At 41.8% G+C, this 21,487-nt stretch overlaps 1 protein-coding gene across 3 annotated transcripts in view; it reads right to left on the bottom strand.

The window, feature by feature from the left end:
- The window catches only part of LOC135942433 (lachesin-like), a 120,520-nt gene that overhangs the window by 84,963 nt on the left and 14,070 nt on the right, over positions 1–21,487 (bottom strand). Inside the window, exon 1 of one of the 3 annotated variants that reach the window (XM_065488551.1) lies at positions 7,098–7,288. The exons of the other annotated variants lie outside the window; for them this stretch is intronic. The gene's annotated coding sequence lies outside the window, so the exon portion shown is untranslated. Of the gene's footprint in view, positions 1–7,097; positions 7,289–21,487 lie in introns of those variants that run through there. 3 annotated transcript variants of the gene reach the window in all.

Below are 21,487 nucleotides of genomic sequence, written 5' to 3'. Positions count from 1 at the left end.
TCGAGTGAATAACCTTCGCTAGCTGTCAACTTGGCATGTTTGAATGAAGTCGAACTTTTTATGTGATACTGCAAATTCTGCAAAACTCATTTTTCTCAATGTTTCCATCCAAAAGTTTGGGCAAATACATCAAGACTAACATTTTTAAACAACAAAAAATTCATTCTGCAGTCCATCTTTTGACGAACGAAATTTACAGCCCCATCCTCAGCTTGCACCTGATCCTTGTTCAAGATGAACCGGAATTGTTTCAGATAAATTTATTTCTCTCAAGTTTGGAGGGTGCCAAATTTCGATTATACACATAATTAAAGTAGCATCAGTTTCTGCGATTGATCACAAAAACCTTTTCAGGCACGTTGCAATGATCATAATAGTGCATCTAATATGAGATAAACTGCAAGTTATGATATGCAAATTTTACTGGGGATGACACGTTTTCACACTGCACAATGACAAGAGTGAAACAATTTTTCTGTTTTGTGCCGTCAGGAAAAGGACAAGTGGCGAGAGAAACGTCTCTCTCGCGTCGACCTGACACTGCATAAGAGGGTGTGCACTCTCACACCACGTTCGCTCACGCCTTTTAAATATAAAAAGTGTCAAGCAGTTTGATGTTAAAATCGATAAGATACACATCGTGCAGCGTTTTTCCGGCGAAACGGTTCGTTCCTGCGCGGTTGCTGTTGGTGAGTTTGTTGCGTCCCCCGATATATATGTGCTTTTTATTTCCCATCCGGCGCGCGACCCATCAATATCTGAATGCTTCTGCTGGTGAATGTTGTCGTTTTTCCCAAGCAGCAACCAAATTGCTCACTTATAGACATCGCTTCGCGTTTTTTCATCAGAGATCGACGCACAACAAAACGTCGGCCAAGCGAGAAGCAAAAGTTTTCCCTCGGCTTAGTATTGAAATGAACGGGAGAGCATGCGTGTGTGAAAGGAACCATATATGCACTTGAATAGTGTTTGTTATTTGTTTCTTGTTATGGAAAGCCAAGAAAAGCGCAGGTCTAATACGAGTTTAGCGTGTTTTTTCGGAATCACCCGCAGAGCCATTTATTCCCCCTTCGACCAGCAGCCATAATAGACATTATTTCAATTGTATTCTTGCGGCCCATTCATACATATTTCCATGAATAATCTAGGGCGGAGCAATGATAATACAAGCTCGAAATCAATTGTCTGCGGAAAGACGCTGAATTCCTCGCGAACAAATTGCTGTTTTCTTCCTTTTATGCGGCCCAGCATTAACACACACTCACTTGCTGAAAGATTAATCAACATACACGCTGGGTTGTGTTGTCACGGCGCACAGTATTATTTAATTCTGTCAGCTGCGCACGTAATATCGGTGCAAATTGCGCTATGCTGCACTCTTGTAATTTGCAACTAAGCTGAAATGGTGGTATGGGGTTGTTCGTTAGTTGGCATGGCGAAGCAGCCGGTGTTTAATATTCATTAAGGAAGGCACTGCATTGAATACTCAGTGCTATGGAAAATGACTATTGCTGGCGTTTCTTTGAACCTTTGCACCTGGTAATTAACAGCAAAACCACTGAAAAGCGGGCTACTCCAGCAAAGAGGCGATTTCTGCATGATTGGAAACTGGGAAAATGTAAATAAAAAATGAATGAGAGCTTCTGTGCGCACCACGGTTATTAAGAGAGGTAGTTAGTGTGAGGTAGCTCTCTACTAAAATTACTCTCTTTTGATTCAAATTGAGTGTAAATAAACAAAGGGAATACAACTCAGCAAAAAATCAGCCGCAGCCAACGGCAACGCCAGAACTAATAGTTTAATTTTTTCAAATATTATTCTGGAAAAATCATTAATAAGTAACTTATGTTTGTAAGACATAATTTACTCAAATTGATTTATGCAGGTCAACGATTTCTTTTAGCTGCAAAAGCTGTTCGTCTATCCTTGGTTACTCCGAATGGTAATTTAGCAATTTATTATTCATGGTACTCAAATAAATTCTTTCACCTATTAATTCAACAATTAATGGCGAAAATTTAATTTTAAACTTGCAAAAAATCGCATAATATATTATAAGCTCGTTGTTAAATTGCTTGTTTGCTATTATACCTAATGTGAATTCGCAGACACGATTCACAATTGGGGGTTATGCGCGAGTACCCAAAATTATGAGAAAACGTCATGATTTGATCAGCCTATTCTGTGAACTCCAGTATTCCCTCACAATCAGTAACAACAGCGTCCTATGTTTACAGCCACCTTTACAGTTGTTGACATAAATTGGCCATCTTTTCGCCCTAAACAACAGAGAGCATACTTTATCGGCAAACCTGCCCAGGAACGGTTACTTTAATGGCTGAAACACATATGGCGGTGGAAATAAATCGAACCATGATGTGCCCGGCTCAAACACGCTGTTGTGTGCATCATCCGGCGTTCTTTCTCCTCGCGTAAACACTGGCTGTTTTCCAGTCGCCGCGAGAGCGAGGTGTTTGTATGTATATACATATGCAATATGCAACCATAACGGCAGCGGCGTTGTCAAGGCAGCAGAGCACATACTGAATTAAATTTAGCGTTATACCATGTATTATACAATGAAAAAGAATTATTTTCCATTGTGTTTTCATAAAAGAAGAATAAATGGAGCGGGATTGTTTGTGTGTGTAAAATGATTACGCCTTGTGTGCTGCAGCAGCTACTGCTGGTCGCAGCTATTCTTCACCAGCCGCGCTTTGTGCCTTCGGAATTCTCTCTTCTCTCTCCGCGCGAGTTTAGAAAGAAAATAATAATCATATTTCTAGCGCTATCAATAAGAGTTGTTCACAATAAGCATTTCCCGGCAGTTTGTTTGTTGGCAACGCACAAAAACTCCCCGCGAACAGGCTCATCTCATCAAATTTAATTTACGCACTCATTTTGGGTCGCGAGAAATGTGTTTTTTTCTTCTTCATTATTATTAATACCGCTGGCCTAATGGTACCACGCCGACAACCACTGCTGTGTACGTTTTCATAGGTGTTAAAAACTGAGGCAAAAAACTGCTCGGCCCGTTAGGATATCACGTCCGCGGCAGATGCGATTTTTTAATTTGGAATTATGTGCATCACTTTGCGCCAACAATGAGCGTCGTAAAATTTGCTACGGAGTGAAATGAGGCCACGACGTGTATTAAAAGGCGGGGTTTTTGTATTTTACCCGGGAAAAAAACAAAAGTAATGAAGCTGAGAGCAGAATTTGGGTGAAATTTACAACGATAAAAATTTTCATTTTAGTTAGGAGAGCTTAATTTTTGCGAAGATCAAGCCTGGAAGTATGGGAATATTTACATTGTGGTTTTGTTGTGTTATTAACCTTGCGGTTATAAATTCAAAGAAATATAACCAACCATGCAGCATTGCGGAGAATGCAGTAATTTCATAACCCACGTCGCTCATTCTAGAGCACTTTGTGGACATCAGATCTATTAAATTAAGAGAAACACTATGCAATAAAGTTTATTTTAACGTTTTCACACTTTTTCTTACTGCTGAAAGGTTGGCCTTTAAAAAGGGTTCTCCATTAATAGGAACGGACTCATTGGAGCGCTAAAAAAAATCAAGGAAGAAATGCACTCGGTGAATAAATTAGAGAAGAAAGAAGACAAGAAGCCGCGCGCGATACAAATCTCCTCTCAACTACATTTCTACTTTTTGTTCGTGGCCAGCAGAGTAGAGTGCTCTTTCTGGCTGCTCCTGGGTTACATCACACGGTGTCAAAATATTAGGAGCTGTAAAATAAAACCGCTCCTCCCCATGGCAGCAATAATAATGGCCTGCTGGCGTAAGATAGGGCGGAGCAGTAGTAAAATTCACTCTTTTTTCTGAACGGAACGAAACGGAAAGACGGAAAAAATAAATACATTTGCCCTCGCACCCATTTCAGTGAAAAGGAAGACGCTGGCAGGAGCAGCTAACCGGCATTAATACAAATCTGGCGTGTACTTTTGTTCCCGTTCTCTATGAGCGCTATTATCTTCTCTGATCCCTTTTTGCTTTTTAAAAAACCCATTTGTGTGTGAATGGCGCGCCGGCAGCGTGGCATCAATTCCTCTTATATGCACACATCCCATTCCGACCAATTAACTCTGATGATATCCCGCGCGACTTTTGTATCACTCCCGATCTTCTAGCCGAAAACTGACTGCGCTAGCTAACCCGCCCCGGCAAGAATGAAATTTATAGTTTCACAGACTCTGATAAATGTGGAGATGAAAATGAGTGGTGATAAGCTTTTTGGGGAGTGTGTGCGTGTTTCATCATCGCCAAACGCATCTCATCCTGAGCGCGCGTCTTTGTTCCCGTCCGAAGGGCCATTTTTCAAGCCCTTTTGTTTTGGCCGGCGCTTTTTAGACCTCATTGCGCTCACTGAGATTGCACAAGGGAAGTGGAAAATAAAAATTCCTAACCTAAATTGTACCTAATAACTGTATAAAAGAAAAATGTATTTCATGAAAGACGCGTGATAGACATTTTAGTTTTAATCTAGCATCCTGTCATGGCAGTGTAATTACTTAAATAAACTTTAGATTACAGAAAATCTTAGAAACTATCCTTTTCACTCCCCCACTGTGTGAAAAATGTTGGCAGGTCCCCGCACACGCACCTCTTGCAGTCGAGCAAAAGCTGCAAAACAAAAAGCCGGCCAATGATACCGACGGATCAAATGGAGTGTATGAAAGGAGGAAATTGGAGGAAAATAAAAATGGCAGAGAGCATCGCGCCAAGCAAAGCAGCACTACTTGCACTTTTGTGCGCGTATTTTAACAAAATTGCTTCACTGATGCAGCAAAATGCCCCTCGCTCGTTTATTTTTTTTTCTGCTTTGCCACCGCCATCCAATATATTTTCCCTCCTCTTGCGTGTGCTTTTCGGCGGGGGTGGCATGTGTGCTTGCTACGTGCATGCATGTGTCTCGGCGGAATATTGTTGCCGCCAAGATGACTCGCCAAAAAGACACTATTGTTGTGTCAACAATGCAATTTACTGCAAATAAAAGATTGCTCCTGCCACATTTATTATCGCGCACCGCCGTTTTTTCTCTCTCCTGACGGCGGGCCGCTCCGACCGCGTGCCACCCCCTTAAAAACCACCCCTGCATGGCGTAATCTGAGTAAGAGCTGCACTTTCGATCAGCCAGGGGTGCGAAATTCGAGCTTTTCGATGTTACCAGCGAGCGTGCACTATCATTTTTGGCTCTAGGAGCAATTTCGGGAAATATTGTGGGAATACATTGAGCCAGGCGTGTGCGGGGTGAAAAATTATCTGCCTGATGCAATTTGTATTACATGGCAAGCCTCCCCTGTTTGAAATTATAGATTTATGGAGTGATGTTCCCATCCGTTTTAAATTGAGGAATTGAATTTCATTCCGCAGCGTCAGAGCACCGGGGAAATCAAACAAGATTATGGGATTTTTTAAGTGAATTCCTAAACATATTGAAGATATACAATGTAAATATATAAAATTAGCATTTTTGGGTCAAACAAAGACTTTGTTTTGTCGGCCTTTGCCTTTATTGTTAGTACTGAAGGCACTACCCATAAATATTTTTTTAGGGTTAAATCAATCTTTATTCGAAAAATTTATTCATCAATTAATTATCGTTGTCATATCTTCATCTTGTTGTTAATCTCGATGATCCAGGTCAATTTTGGAGATATCCTCTCCGATTTTTTATGGTAGAGAAGCGAAGCCTGTGTTATAAAGAACGGATATTTTGATGGCACACTGCGTACTTCAAGTATATTTAGTTCATGAACGATTTGGCCGTGTCATAAGCGTTATTGATGTTCGAAGCACTTGACAAAATTGGTGTATTGTTAGTATAGCAAAATTCATCATTCAGCCTTAGATATTGAATCCTGCAGCGTGTTCTCCCTCTTGGTTTTGTTTCTATTTTGAGCAGCGCACTGTCAGCTCTGAGGGCGTGTATAGATGATTTTGAACTTATATTTACAGTGCATAAAGTTTATTATTAATTTTTGAAAAGACGTAGTAGAAGTTTCTGATAAGATTTACTTATAATTTTACTGATGTATAGTTAAGTTTCCTTTTGCTAGAGCTTAGAAGTTCATCCATTTTCCCAGTATTCATAGAAAAGCAAAATTTTGTTCTAGCATTAAAGAGAGATCATATATTTCATGCCGTTTTCAAGGTAGATCATCATTCAATACGTGGCCAATAGGTTTTCAAATATCATGCTGCCACATTAAAATTTACACACTTAATTTAGCTTAGCTTGCCTGCGGAGATGACCACGGCATAGCCAATGTACAATGAGATCGAAAATGTTGCCGGCCTGATGAGAAAAGGTGTTTTTACATGATAGAAAAACGAGCCCTCGGTTTCATTATTAAATAAGTCACGCTGGAAATATCATTAAAAAGCGAGTAAGGTGCCTTCATTCGAGCAGGTTTTCGGCTTGAGCAGCTTATTTTTCTCCAGGCAACCGCGCTTCACCTGCACTGAAATGTAAAATTGGGTTGTTAAGGGATGAAATTGGATTTATATTTCATTAAAAGGAAGCGTGATATGTTATGAGCGAGTATCACTCAATTAATTGCAACCCATCTATGGGCACATCCTACAGCAACCCCTCGCTCTTCTACGGTGCTTTCTTGCCCTTGCTTTCTTTATTCAACTTTTAGAATTTCCACAGACCCACTTGAGAAAAATAAAATACGTAGAAATATTCCTTGAAAGATCTTAAGAGAACACGGCATTATTCGTTTCATGAAAAGAGCTGTAGCAACGAAATATTTGAATGGAACCATAACTTCCGGAAACCAGTGTTGAAAGCATTTTGTAAAAGGAAAGTGTGAATTTTATAATTTTAATGATCGCTCGTCGAACACTTAAAGTCTCGTCACATTGAAATTCAATGTGAGCGTGGAGAGAAAGAGAAAAAGGAGTCCCTTTGACATTTTGCAACGGGTGCATACCTGTTCGACCGATAAAACGTGAACTCACGTACCAACGGGCAAACAGAATTCCTAATCAAACAAAATTGCGCCGAGCCGTCCAGCCAACCAGCGCACGCAAGCAAGAAATAATTAATCAAACTTCCAATCCTACCGTCAGTGATTTGATTGCAATGACGGTCGTCCAGCGGGCAAGCGCGGAAGGCAAACTATACGCGTTTCGCCAGATGAATTTGTCCAACAAACAACCCTCGTCGACCGACAACAATTGATGTTGACTTGGGCTGTTGAAGCGCAGAAAGCACTTTGCACGCCCACTATCCTCCACAAATGCAGGCCAACTTCATAAATGCATTCCGCGGGTGCATTTTATTGTATGCCAGAAACACGCTCTCCAAGCCAACAAATAATCGAATCCGATGCATTAATACGCGCCACCTGCTGGTAACAGCCCTCGATGCACCCGCTCGTGCCGTGTGTAGAGTGAACTTAATTGCACCCAACGTGTTTCGTTATCGCCCTGCCATGTTAATTCCGCACATGCATTATTCCGCGTCGGAAGCTTTCGTTTGACGCTCAGGTTAATTATCGCGCGGTGCTTTTTGCTGAGTGCCGGCGCGAGAGTGGTTACGCTGTCGGTTCCAGGAATCAGGCTCATAATTTTGACTACACATACAGTCGAAGAGAATCGCGCAGATTCGAACACCTGCCACACAATGATTGCACGGTGCTCACTGCTTTTTAATTGGTTCATTTTTTGTAAACAAAATCTCTTCAGATAGAAATTAATTATTTCATCAAACAACCTGAACATGAAAATTTAGTTTCCTAACCATATGGGTCATTATAGTTAAAAGATATATATTTAACTATGAAAATTGATCAATTTTTAAAAACAAAAAATCCAGTCCATATTTTTTGGGCGATCGCCGCACAGCTTTCTTCTCATAGAAAAAAACTGAATAAAATCCGTATCAAAAATGCTCTTGATAGTGACCAAAAATAATCTATTAATTGCCAATTTTAGCCCCCCTTCAAGAATATTGAATATTTAAAAAATCCATCTTGTTTGAAAATTACGGCTTTTACAAAATTATGACGTGATAAACATACTTTGGTAGCGATAAATATTTCGTCCATAAGACGCTGAAAAGTGCCACCTTTGAGCAGGCCCTACATTACTGTACTTTTACGATATAGTTTAACAAAATTTACAATATTGAGATAACGCATTTACCATATATAAATTTATTTTATGAACACCGTTTAGTGAAAACATTTTGCTGAGGCTCATTACCTAAAATGTAAGAATTTGGACAAGTTTTCTCTCAGCTCTTTTTGAACTATCAAAGATTTCTCAGAGTTAAGGATAATATCGTGATGGGTCGCCCATCGAGCGACATGGTTTGTGGCATGTGCTGGGCACACCTCCAAAACAACACCACGCTCGACAGAGTACGCAAAAAGCGTTCAATCTCTGCGAAAAAGGAGAAGTGCGCAGAAAAAGGCCCCAGCGCCGTTTAGATTTATGTTTGTCTCGGCGCTCTCTTTCTTTTCCTTTCATTCTTTCTTCTTTCGCCCGCTCCTGCCCAAGGCACTCGCATACATTTCGCCCCTTTCTCGCACTCAAAAGCATGTGTACGTACGTATGCACACTTCTGGAGGCAGGTCCGCTCAGACTTAAAAGCGGACGAAGAATAAAAAAATCCCCTTCTGAACACAAATCTATCGCATATTCTCTTACACGTGATGAATTTCCACGATACTTTATCCGTGAGTTTCAAGTCTTGTGGCGAATGAATGTGTGTTCATACAATACAAAGCCATGTTGCTTCACGGCTCATGTTTACAAATAAATGTACCCGTACGCTCCAATGCGAGAGGGAAAAATGTTAAATAAAAACTCGCGAGCGGCTTTCGCTGTGAAATAGATTGATTATTAGCCATGTAAACACGGCGCGCGAGGAAGCATGCTTTTTGTGCTGTAGGTGTGTATACCGTAAACACTTCATATGGTAAAACGAAACATTCACCGCCGACGGCCGCACGGGAAATAATTTTTTACCTCCGCGTCATGGACGCGTTGAACTGGCAAACACACTCTGCTGACAGCCGGTTGGTTGATTCTTCGATTTAAACGTTATTTCCATATAATGCTAAATATTCCGTGTTTACACATACATATAAAGCTTGACACATATTCAGTATTTGAAACAAAATTGTTCATTGTGCTAGTTTAATTGCAGGAAGTTTAATGATTTCAAGGAAGAAATTCAAATTTTTCGAATTGTCTTTTTCTAGTTTTATTTTCATATTCCATTTAGTAAGCATTGTTTTTAGTTGCTTTTGAAAGAAATCAGTTTATGAATCAAAACAAACAAAGTTCAGTTAAATTTTACAGTTCTCAGAATTCGGTTTTGAGTGCGCATTTAGGATGGCAAACAGATCAATTAATTTGAATTATTTATTGCCAACCCAAATAATTTTATGAAAGTTGAAAATCCCTTCCCTGAAACTGTACAATTTTTGGACTAATTTTAATTGCTGAATAAACATTTTCAGTCGTTGATTGATTCCTAGAATTATCACAATATCCGCGATTAATTACTCAGAGTAACATATAGGAATAAATTCATCTGTAGCAAACTCCACTCCGATCAAATAGAAATGACGAGTGATAATGAGCAAGGAGTGAGCGAAATTCACTATTTTGACGCGTCTGATATTTTCGGTTTGGCGCACCCAGGATTAAAAATTCGACGCGCGATTGACTGTCATTTTCAGGCCGAGCACTAATGTAAATGCTACGTAATCCTGCGTGCGCGGCAAAGTGATCGTAATAATTTACGCTGCCCAGGCTGCCCAGCACATGGATGGATCGGACATTTTCGGCGCGAGCGAGTCAATCAGAGGTGATTTGAGCAGATTACAGCCTGCGTGTGCACATTTGCCCGTCCACATCGTGCTGCCAGAAGCGTTATTTACAAGCAACGGCACCTAATTAGTAAAAATTGAAAATATTTTTGCCCTCTGTAAAAGCCGAAGAGTGCATTTCTCCTCATTGGAGAGAGAGCGAAGGTCGGAATGTTTAAATTTAAGGCCGAGTTAATTTTTCGCAATTTGCATCACCATCAATCGAAAGACGGACGAAAAGTCAGCCAAATGATTAATATGCAAGGGCAATAAGTCAAATTTCTCACAAAGGCCTTGCCCGCCCCCATTATGTTCGTTTTTCACATGGAGCGTCGGCCCCGAAAATCGGTGCGCGATTAACAAATCGTACTTTAATACTGGTCAATTAGTGCGCAGACACCTAACAACACAATCGCCTCTCGCATACCCCATACGCGTGAGCGTATAAATGTGAGAAAAATCGTGTAATTAATGACTTGTATAGGCCCATTAATGAGCCGTCGAGGTTGAAAGCGGCAAGCTCCGGCTTTTCGCCTTTAATGGCCCTTAATATGTGCGTGCGCGGCGCGCTTTGCCAAAAATGCTCTCTATTTATGGGAAAAATGAATTAGAGATCATTAGCCATCCTCGGTGGCCATAAATCTTTCGCCTTCGTACTTCTGATTACACACCTTGTGCGCCCAAAAGTTTTCCGGTCGACTCTGGAACATTACTTTTTATAGCTTTCTTTTGTGAACTAATCAGTAGCTCTTAAAATAAGCAAAAAACTTCATGACTTAATTTATGAGTGCACTTGTAAATGGGTGTTATTCTGCTATTATTCAAATCAATAGGCATCAGCTAAGAATTTTACAAATGTCAAATGTGTCTTTTTGATCCAATATACAACAATGCAGCAAATTGTAGCCTTTTCGATTATCCTGCAAATCTTGAAAATAAAAAGGATTTAAAGGAAATGCCAAGGGGAGATACCGAAATACAAATTATAAGGTACAAAAGTCACTTATCGAAAACATAAATTTCAGTGCGATCACTCCGCCTTCGATAGCTATGTGCGTTTCGAACGGAACATGGCCCTTATCTCATCGCAAATTGCCGGGTTCCGCTTTTGGGGGCGTGTATGATAATCAGAAAACACTTATTGTAAAACAATTCGGCAGGACGGCAGGATTATCGTAATTAGAGTGCAGCTAGTTGCGAGTGTATGTGCATGGAGGGAGATGGAAATCGACTCGCAACGAATCGTGCCTCGGCAAAATAAGCAGCTCCGCACGTGATCCAGTTATTACCAATTTAATCTGCGGCACCCCCGGTGTCGTTTCAAACAAAAAAATTCAATTTGTCATCAAGAATTCGACCCAAGTGACGGCGATTATTATTTTAATGGCGTTCTCGTGGTCAGCGGTAAAGCACGCAGAGGAGCCGCCGATTTGCGTGCCACTAAAACGCCATACGAATCGCTCGGCAGCGTCCAGAAAAAGAAAAGCAACCACCAAACCTGTAATCAAGCCTATTAAATCTGGCATAAGTGTTTTCAATTACTGAAGGGGGGAGGGATTTATATTTTTCCCATTTTTCAAAGCAATCATCTCGCTTTTGAAGAGGCGTCTTTTGAAGGTCACATCTTTTTTAATGCATTATTTCACAATTTACTTGGATCAATAGAACATCGATTGCAATTTTACAAATTGGCAGTGGAACGTGTTGAAAGGGAAATTATGAATGTATATGCAAATTGGCATGTGCACACTTGAGTGATAATTTTATTTGTGGGGCATGTGTTGCTTGACCTAAACTCACACGTCACTTGGACCTTCAAATTTAACAATCATGCTGTTGCAAATTCCCTATAGTTGGTAACAGTGCAATAGAAAACTTCTGAACGAATGAAATGTTATCAAGTCATTGCCTAACTCACTTTAACCAAATCAAGAGATCTAGATAAATGATAAACTATTCTTGTAGGTTTGTAAACATTTTAAACACAACGCAATAATCATATTAATATTTTTAATAGATATATGAATTTCGTGCGTTGAAAGAATTAAATGCTACGAGGAACATACGTTCCTAACCCAAAAGGCGTTGATAAGTATTGGCGTGTTAAGATAACTGAAACTTTTCTCACGAATGAGCCATTTTGCCCCATCTTCTGAAGAGTCTTTCAGGCTGTTCGTCCGTTTGTTGAGTGCTGCGGCGGCAACAAGTGCAGTAAAACAAAATGTTCGGCCACAAGAAGGAAGGTGTGGAGCACACACGAAAGCGAAACGAGTCGCTACCGCCGCTGCTTTGGTGCACACTCTCACCAGGCTCATTTTCTGAATGATCACCCAAAATGGTCAGCCACAAAACTCGACGAGGAGGCGAATCGGGCACAAACCGAGGTGAAATTGTTTTCCGGTTTCTCCTGTAGACGCGAGTCCACGAGCCACAGCAATAAATTTCGATTTATTTATGCACGTTGTCAAAAAACGAATCTCGATAATTTAGAACCGCTTGACCAACTGGTTGCGTTGCGCGGTGATTTATGGCTTACTTCTGACGAAGCCGATAATGAGAATGGGTTTTATGGTTTTGGAGAAAATTTAAATTGTTTTTCGCCTATTGTGTTTCTTCAGGCGATGACATGGCTCGCACTGCTTGATAAATGGACAGTATCTGAACGGACGGAAATTATACGCACCACATTAAACTGTCAGAACTTGATGAAGAGGTTTGTTGTTTTCTATAGCGGTGAGTTAAGGACTTTACGTGAACTTGAGCTTTACTAAGCCTCTTTCCTAAATTTAGTTTCTCTTTTACAAATGTAAAAAATTGCAGTATTTGTGACTCAAATGCAATTATCCCACAAACTTGGTCTTTTTGGAGTCGGAAACAACTTTTTGAGGAAAACCGCAGTGGCGTTGAGCAGTGAATTCATAATACGTTTAAAGATTTTAATTGCAACTGGTGCTCCCAAAAGCCGTTTTTCCAGCATCCTCATTAGCACAAGGAAAGTACCTCCTCGGCAGCGAGAAAATCCGGCAGCGGAATGCAAATGGGACGGTAATTTATTTGTGCGAAGCCCACAGCCCATTAGTGCAGAAAATAATTTGCAAAAGGCCACTCAACGGGCGGAAATAAATCGGCGCTGGCTCTCACTTTTTTCTGCATTCGCGCCACTGTTGCATGCACACTATAGATTTTAATCTGCTTGCTCGTCGCAGCAAAATTCGCTCCCCGTGCAGATTAAATTGCCGACTGCTAGCAGTGCAGCAAGCGCGGGCAGATTAATTAAAATGCTCTCAGCACGTCCGGGCGAGAAGCAAAGCGCACCGAAATCCCCGAGTTTCGCGGGCCCGGTCCATTTATTGTGTTGCCCACTTTCGGTCAGTGGGACAAAAAAGCTTTGCTGTTAATTAGGCTGGCGAACGAAACAGCAGCTGCCAGTGCACGGGAGCGATTTTAATTATTTGGCAGGTGTGCTCCCGGCCTCAAATTGCACTCCGACGGTCAATTGTTTGCGGCTGCCAGTTGACCGGCGTGCTTTTCGTGTATTACGTTGTACACCCAGCTCTTCGAATAGCGTGCGGTAAAGTTTTGACGAGTATTACATTGAAATTTAATAAATTATTAACATCAGTATAGCAGACAGAGGGTAATGTATCGTTTAATTAACAAGCTAATTAATATTTGTTTATTCTTCATTGAGGTAGAACTAGAATGTTTCGACAAATATGTTTTATCTCGTAATGAATTTCCAATGCGGTATATTGTACACAAAATAGATTACGGAATTTTATTACGGTAACTGTTCATATCGACAGCTTGCTCTCCAGCATGTGATATATGGTACACCAAAATAAACGAGCATCAATATTACAATTTTTTAAAGTCTACACATTCATTTGTTTTCAAACGGAGCACCTTATAAGGTAGGCTATAGCCTCTTTGGCTGATGAATGGTGAAATTAATATTAAATCTGGGAAACATTTTCGCTTAATATTATAAATATTATTTCAAACGAAAAGAAAATGAGCACACGTCTTCACAAATCTATGGATAAACTCCTCGTACAGCACTAGTTAGGAAGTAGTTTTAAAACATTTCAAGCGACAAAACGCTTTAAAGTTAGCGGTTTTATCCCTTCTTTCGCTGCAAAGGAGATTATGGCCTTCTGCGACACAAAAAACACGAAACAGTATGGTGGGACTGCGTTATATAAGCAGTGGAAAACAGGAGCTTTTCGCTGCAAAGGCAATAGTATTACGAAGAAGTACGAGCAGAGCAATTTTGTTCTAATGCTACAGAATGAACGAGTTTAAAATCTGTATTTTATTCACTTCGCTTTGAATTATATTTTTTACTTTTTGGAAGAGTAAAAACCTTGATTTTAGAAACTAAGTTTCCAAGACTGAAATTAAATTAACGGGAACAATGTTTGGAAACAAAGGCGAGAGCTAGTGCAGAGAACAAAGGTGTAGCGAGTCACTCTTCTTGTTCACCCGGAGCACCACCAAAGTGATTACAAATTTATGCAGAGAGTGAGCATCGCATAAGCGCGCGCCTCCTGCCAACCATGCAAACAGACCAGTCGGCCTGACTGCTGTGAGTTAAAACTGCTAGGAGAGATAATTTTCTGTCGAGCACACCCACCCGTCCATTTGCACAAAACACGGGCATTAACACGACTCCTGCAATTCCCTTTTGCTAGTTAGTTAGTTCGTGTGTTTGGATATTCCAGTTGTGTTGCGCGTGTTGCCTATATGCCGGTGCAGCCTGCTTTTTTGCCGCCGCCGCGCGCTCAACGCGCACACCACTTTTGTTAGCAACCACTCTGGTGCGAATATTAAAACATTACACACCAAAGTGCCGAGAGCGTGCGATCCGCATGCATATGAATGCGCGGCCTGGCTGCTGCTGTACTATATACTTATAAATCTCCTCCCTTCGTTGCTCCATCCGTTCGTTCGGCGCGCGCTGTTCGTATACTCTCTCTTGGTAGTTGCGATTGTTGAACGAGAGTGGCCGCGCGTCTGGTGTTTGCCGTTTGTTTGTGTGCTCTTGCTAGTTGGCTCAAATCCAGCTTTCGGCCGCTGACCACTTTCGATCTCCATGCACATCCCGCCAATCAGCTCTCAGCGAGATTTTCGGATTATGAAGTAAAAAAAGTCTGATGCTGCTTGCAACTTTCGATAAATGACTTTCATTATTCTTGCTTTGAATAAAATCAAAATAACAATTTACCAAAAGCTTTTTGTGGGTGAAATTCTATTGACATATTTGTAATACATAAAAGGCCGCATGAAATTCGCAAACAAATCAAACTCCGTCAAAACATTTTGGTTATTATAGTGAAACAGCTGCATAAAAATAAATATTTATACTGCGGATCTCGTGATTATTTTCGATGATACAAAAAAAGTATATGTCATGGTTTACAAATAATTAAAATGAGCTTTCAATTATTTCCTGATCGGAAATGTGTTTCCGAGATGTATGTGTATGCGTAGAGGTCAAAGCCTCAATTTACTGATTTCCTGCTCATACGCATATTCAATGCCAAATATTGAACAAACGCGTGGGTCCGTGTTTGGTTTTGGGAGCAGAGTGCGTTAGCTAACAGCTCTCGAAGGTAGCAAACTCAAACAGGCAGCCCCTATTCAAAGCTATTAATGTCTCTCATTATCGCCTTGGCGGAGCTAGGTGTCAAATTCTTGTGTTTGGTGAAACGACACGCCTGCTGGAATCTCTGTTTGTTTATGCAGCGCTGAGAATAATATTGAAAAGTGATCCACTGTTCCCAGACATAGAAACACGACCGCGAGGAACATGGCAGAAGAACCAACTTCCACTCACATGCGGCACCGAGGTCTTTGACTCTGGTGGCCAAGAGGGGGTGCACACTTTTCCTCGGCGGCTGCTGAGAGTAATATGCCGGGGCAGATGTGTGCGTACGCAAAGTTCTAAACAGGCCGAGATCGGTCTCTTTTCACCGGGCTTAACGGCCGCTGGGCAAACTCGAAATGCCCCGGGCTGCGCCTCATTGAGCGTATCCAGGCGAGAGTAGCTTGATCCTCGCACTCTCAGCGCGAATGCCGCCCCGCTTTTAAATGCTCTGGCGTGCAATCATTATCAGCCGCAGGCTCGCGGGGGAATATTAAATTCTGGCGTGTGTAAAAAGCTTCCCTTGAAAAATCTTCCACTCCTTCCTCTCGTCTCAGTCGAAAGAAAGTTCTGCCTTCTTTTGGTTGATATGCACGTGTTACGCTCAAGACACGAAAACGTACAAGACCGCCGGGTCTTGAATTTTTAAGACATGATATTTTTCAATTTCTTTTCTTCTTTGCTTCTTGTACGCCCCAGACCTGGTCTTGCGCTGTAAAACTTACAAGACCTGATGTGTTGCCAAGCTTTGAAATTGAGCGCTCTATTATTATTCCATCAAGCAGTGAATTTAATTTTTAATTCAATAGGAAGTTTTTTGGATCTAAAAATGCTTTTGCCATATCGAAGGTGTCACCATGAACCATGAACGCATTAGATTTCCATTAATGAAAAATAAAATTTTGCCCACAAATCAATGGGACATTTAATCCATGTTCATATCCTATGAGACGACACACTTGTTGTATAACAGGAAGTATAGAAGAGTTGATGCTCAAATCCACTGCACGTGTTAATACTTTTGTTAAAATAATAGCAGAGTGTTAGCACTGTCGAAGATTATATATACGTTTCACCGCGCAATGACGGGTCTGAGAAATAAGGAATATTAAAAATGTCGAGTCTGGAACATTTAAGACACATATTCGGGTCTTGAGCGTAACACATGCACACGAGGCATACTTACTCAGGGATTATCAACCTAGGGCTGGCGCGCGCGCGCGGTTATGAATAATTCCATATGCGCGGAATCTCTTTTTGCCGCCGTTTATATTTGGCAAAAAACGCCGTGCCACCGAGTGTGTTTGCGTCTCTCGCTTTTGAAATTCAGGTTTTTTGTTGTTGGTCCGCTTGCACCGCACAAATTACAATTTCTGCGTTTGCTTATTTTTTTCTGCCGCCTCTGTCCCCAAGTTAGAAAGCGTGCTCTATCTGCCGCAAAAATTGTGATTTACTGTACGTAGGTGTTTTTCAAGAAAAATACACAGAAATCGACACTGCCGTGAAATAAAAACAAGCTAATCTGGCATCACCAACAGCGTAGTGTTAATTTGTGTGTGTACATAAATGTCACCAGCCAACGCCGACACAATTAGTTTTTTGTGTGTTGGGTCCGACAAAAACATTCACGTTAAATTAATCTCTGGCCTTGATCGCCGCCATAGATCTGGAACATTCTGCACCAGGCTTGCTTACAAATAACATATAAACGAGCAGTGTTAGTTTTTATGATGCTTTCAAACCCTCCCTCGTTTCAAATTCGCGCCCGCCCCGCGATATTTGTGCTTAAATAACACATTCAGTGCAATTTGGTCATATCCTCTGAGAATAATTGACCGGAGGAAAACGCACGTGGCCTTATCAGTCCTCCGAGTATTATTCCAACCCTTTATTGCCGCCTTGAGCAACAATGCCTTCGCGGAGAATTCATATCCGAAATCGATAAAATTGGAAATTTGCCGCGCCACACGCCACCCGCCCACCCGCTTGCTGTTTATGCAATATAAATGAGACCCTTGCGACTATAGCGGGCGAGCCGACTTTTTCTTTCTCACTCGTCGTAATCCATTTTGCTCTTCGCTTGCGATTTCGCGTACATACAGTATATACGCAGCACATTTACTCTCCCACAGGGCGCGATTTGTTACCTTTCTACCGGGGAAAATTCCTAACCGCTTTCAGAGACGTTTTCTCGCCGAGGCGAAGGAAGCGGAGTGTGTTGAGAAGGAAAAAATTTCATTTTCTTCCCATTTCGCGGGCTAAATGATGATGATACAGTAATAAATCTCACGGCGATCCTCAGTGCGGAGAATGAATATTGAAGGAGTGGAGCTTCTACTAAATTATCCCGCTTGCTCGCGACGACAACGAGGACGCTCTCGCATACGTTGATAACTATTTTCCCATTAAGGGGAGAATTTTGAAAGTCATTCTCTGGGACTAAATTGTGTGTGTTGTTCAGGGAAAGGCGACTTCTATATAGAGTTGAATTACTTTCTCACAGCGGAGACGGTTTTGTCTGGAAACTTTGCCTGCCTTGTATACAGAAAAAAAGAAGTTTCAGCAATTTTGTTGCCTCTGAAGGGCCTGTCAATGTTCTGTTATTAATTGTATGCTCCCCTTGTAAAAATTATACCAGTAGAATCTTGAATGATGCAATTTGAACAACGTAATAGGGTGCGCAACGTCAAATTCGGCACGCTCATCGTATCCTTGAGGGGCATTGAATTGTGAGGAATAAAATTTTTAATTGATTATTGCTGTTTGGTTTACATCAAAAAAGCATATTTTTACGTGTTAAGAATACATACATGTTTTCTAAAATATCTTTTTCTCAAACTATGTATAAACTGTTACTTTGTTGTTTAGAGCAACAGTGTAAAACAAATCCGAAAAACATTATTCTGCCTCTGGGAAACGTTAGCGGCTTTTCAAACCATATCAGTTCGCGCTGACAGCCAAGCCACATGAGATGCTATAGCACGCGGAAAATTGTTTCCCATTCGCGAGCGTGGAATTCAATTTCCCCGAAAACCAAACAATATCCCAGCTGTATATATAACTCATCGTATTTCTCCAGTCGCGACATCCGCCGTCGGATCTCACTTTTCGATTGTCAAACTCGAGTCGGGTGGCAATAATTTTGCGGTGTGTGTTTCAGACGACCCGGTGGCCAGGATGTCTAATTGGCGGTGACCTGGAGAGATCAGTCGGTCGGTGGGCCAGCAGCGAGAGCAGATGGCGAGATCAAGTCACGTGTATTGATATGCCGCTCACAGCAGCTCTAAACTGCGCTCATGTGTGGTGTAGTTAACCGGAGCAATCAAGGCGAGGGAGTCGCTCGCAATCAACGCTCCGTGTCAACAATAATACTCACGGCCGGGTACATTGATGAGGGCCGGCTCGCTCGGCTGGCGATCAAAAGTTTACCGATGGATGCCGGTGCACACGCAATTAGACAGATTAAAACGCGCAAGCCCCGCTCGGTACAAATAAACAGACCGGCGTCCGTGCCAATCACTGCTTCTGCGGGCGAGATGCGCCCACTTGGTGACGAGAGGCCAGCAAGCTGCGAGGGGTGCTTGCTGCTGGTTGACCGTGTTGCTGTTTGCTTTGGGGCTGCCGAGCTCGTCAGGCGGCCGGGCCTGCCCAATCAGCACAACATCTCCAGTCGACCCCTTTCTTGCCTCTAATAGACGCTTTGCTGGCACTTTTATTGACCAGTAAAATGAGTCTCACCACGCTCCCGCTCGTTTTTTATGTCAAATCGATGCAAAAGACTTGCGGCTTGAGGAGCCTATTAAGAAAAGGGAAATTGATTTTGCGATTCCTGTACAGTGGTTAATGTATACTTCAACATTCAAATACCAACGCTTTTCCATGCAAGGGGCGAGTGCTGTCGAATCAATCGAAAGAGCTGCGCCAATTCCGGGAAAGGAAGCAGGAAAAAGTCCTTTTTGAAGTCAAATGCCAGGCGGAAACAAAGGGTATGACACAAACAATAATTATTGATAGAATGGGATATCAAAAATTATCCTAAGGGAGTGTTATTGATTTCGAATAAAATATAGACAAATGATGAAATAAGGGTTGGGGGATTTACAGTTCCATGTTTATGTTCCGTGGTCTGAATAAATGGGGCGAATTTAGCCTTGTTTATCAGCTGTGACAGAGGAAGCCAAGGGAAAAAGAGCGGTAACTCAGCGCAGCTAAACGATACACTGAATTGCTATCGAACCGCAACTCGGTCCATATTTTCTGTTTGTGCAGGAGACAAGCCACAAACAAGCAAACAAAATGCTGGCCACGCATCAGGGGCGCAAGAAATAATCTAATACACACACACACAGAGCAGAGAACTGACCGTGTAGGCAACCGGCAGCACCAAAAGCGCCCAACCGACCAACAGTATCACATTATATGACCGCCACGGTGGCACGGAAAGCAATTGGAGAGGCGCGTGGCGCAAAAAAGTTTTGAATTATTAATGTTCACTAAACATTATTTCGGTCCAAAAGTTTATTATTATTTTTTGCCGCAGCCACAGCGCTACCTCGATTCCCTGTGATAAAAAAGGGTCCGACGCAAAGAAACGCGAAAAGGTATGTATACGAGCTTCGCAAAAGTTGCCAGCGCGTGCAATTTGCATAAAAATGTGATAACAATAACGCACCACCACGCGCGTATGCATTCGCTGGTTATTTATGCGCACCTGAACAAGTGAACTACACTGGTCCAGAGCAATAAAACTCGCTGCTGCGGGCGGACGCGGCGCTGTGCGCACAAGAGAGTGAGTTTCATCGACCAAGATGAGAACAACAAAAGTGGGTAATAAACGCAGCGAAGAGGGAATATGAGAAACACTGAAAGGGTGCTGCAGCAAGATTTATGAAAAAATTTTATTTGCTTCTGCAGAAGTAGGACTCTTTCACGTTGGAGGTTTCGATTTGGCAAGGGGACGTGTTTTTTAGATTCAGATAGCGTCCCGTGCAGAACATAAAAAGGGAAATTCAAGAAGAACGTTCATCAAGTTCAAAAAATGTGAAATGTGGTTTAAAGGGACAAAATTTTATTTTAAAAAAGCTTTCTTTGTCAAGCCGAAAAGAAAAAATCTACTTATCTGCTAAGCAAATATGTCTTTTTGCAGAAAATTGGCAAAATTTGAATTTTAATTGTGTCAATTAAGGTCCTTTCTATTATTTTACATTTTTAAATGTTCTCCATCAATCCAAATTAATTGCAGATTATCTTATAAACTGTATATCGATCCTGTGCAGCACTGCCGCGTTCTGCCTATAGAACCTGGAGACGTTCAACAAAACAGGTGTCGGAAAGCATTGTCAATTAACACGTTTTTGGCCCCATGTTTTGTACCAGATGTCGAGACAAAAGCTGCACCAAAATTGCGAGACAGAATAAGAGACAGCGGATCGACGTTCTAGGAATTCTCGTGTTTCCGTTGAAATATGACGTGTCAAAATGAAATAAGGGCGGCACGTATGTACAAACGCGTCGCTCGTGTTCGCACAGGACGCGCGGCCACCTCGCTCTTGTGGCAAGAAAAACACGCAGCAGAGCGAAATGAAAGACAAAGCAGGGGCGGCGCACGATTATGCTCTGGAACGTGCGTGGCTTTCCTTGCAAACATCAAAATTCTGCTGCTCCTGACGCTGGCCGAAAGCATGCACAAACACCAGCGCAGCTCTCGGTGCTTTTTGACCGTTGCTTTTATGGTTGCGGTGCACTTTTAAAATATAATCAACTGGAACTGTCACCTAAAAAGTAGCGGCGCCCTCAAGAAGTGTGAGCGGAATTTTTATTTGGCAAACACGTACTGGCGCTCGTAAAGCGAGTTGAACAAGTCGTGTGTGTGCGTTAAATTTATCTCGTCCCCAGCGATCTGCCGGCGCTTTATTCAATTTTCCGCACTTTCTCGACGGCGGCGGCAATATGTGTTCTTTTCCTGATATGGGCCGCGCACATGT

This window comes from Cloeon dipterum, chromosome 4 (genome assembly GCF_949628265.1).
Source record: "Cloeon dipterum chromosome 4, ieCloDipt1.1, whole genome shotgun sequence".
NCBI lineage: Eukaryota > Metazoa > Arthropoda > Insecta > Ephemeroptera > Baetidae > Cloeon > Cloeon dipterum.
Note: the sequence above shows the minus strand (reverse complement) of the source record. Positions and strands in the feature narration are given on the sequence as shown.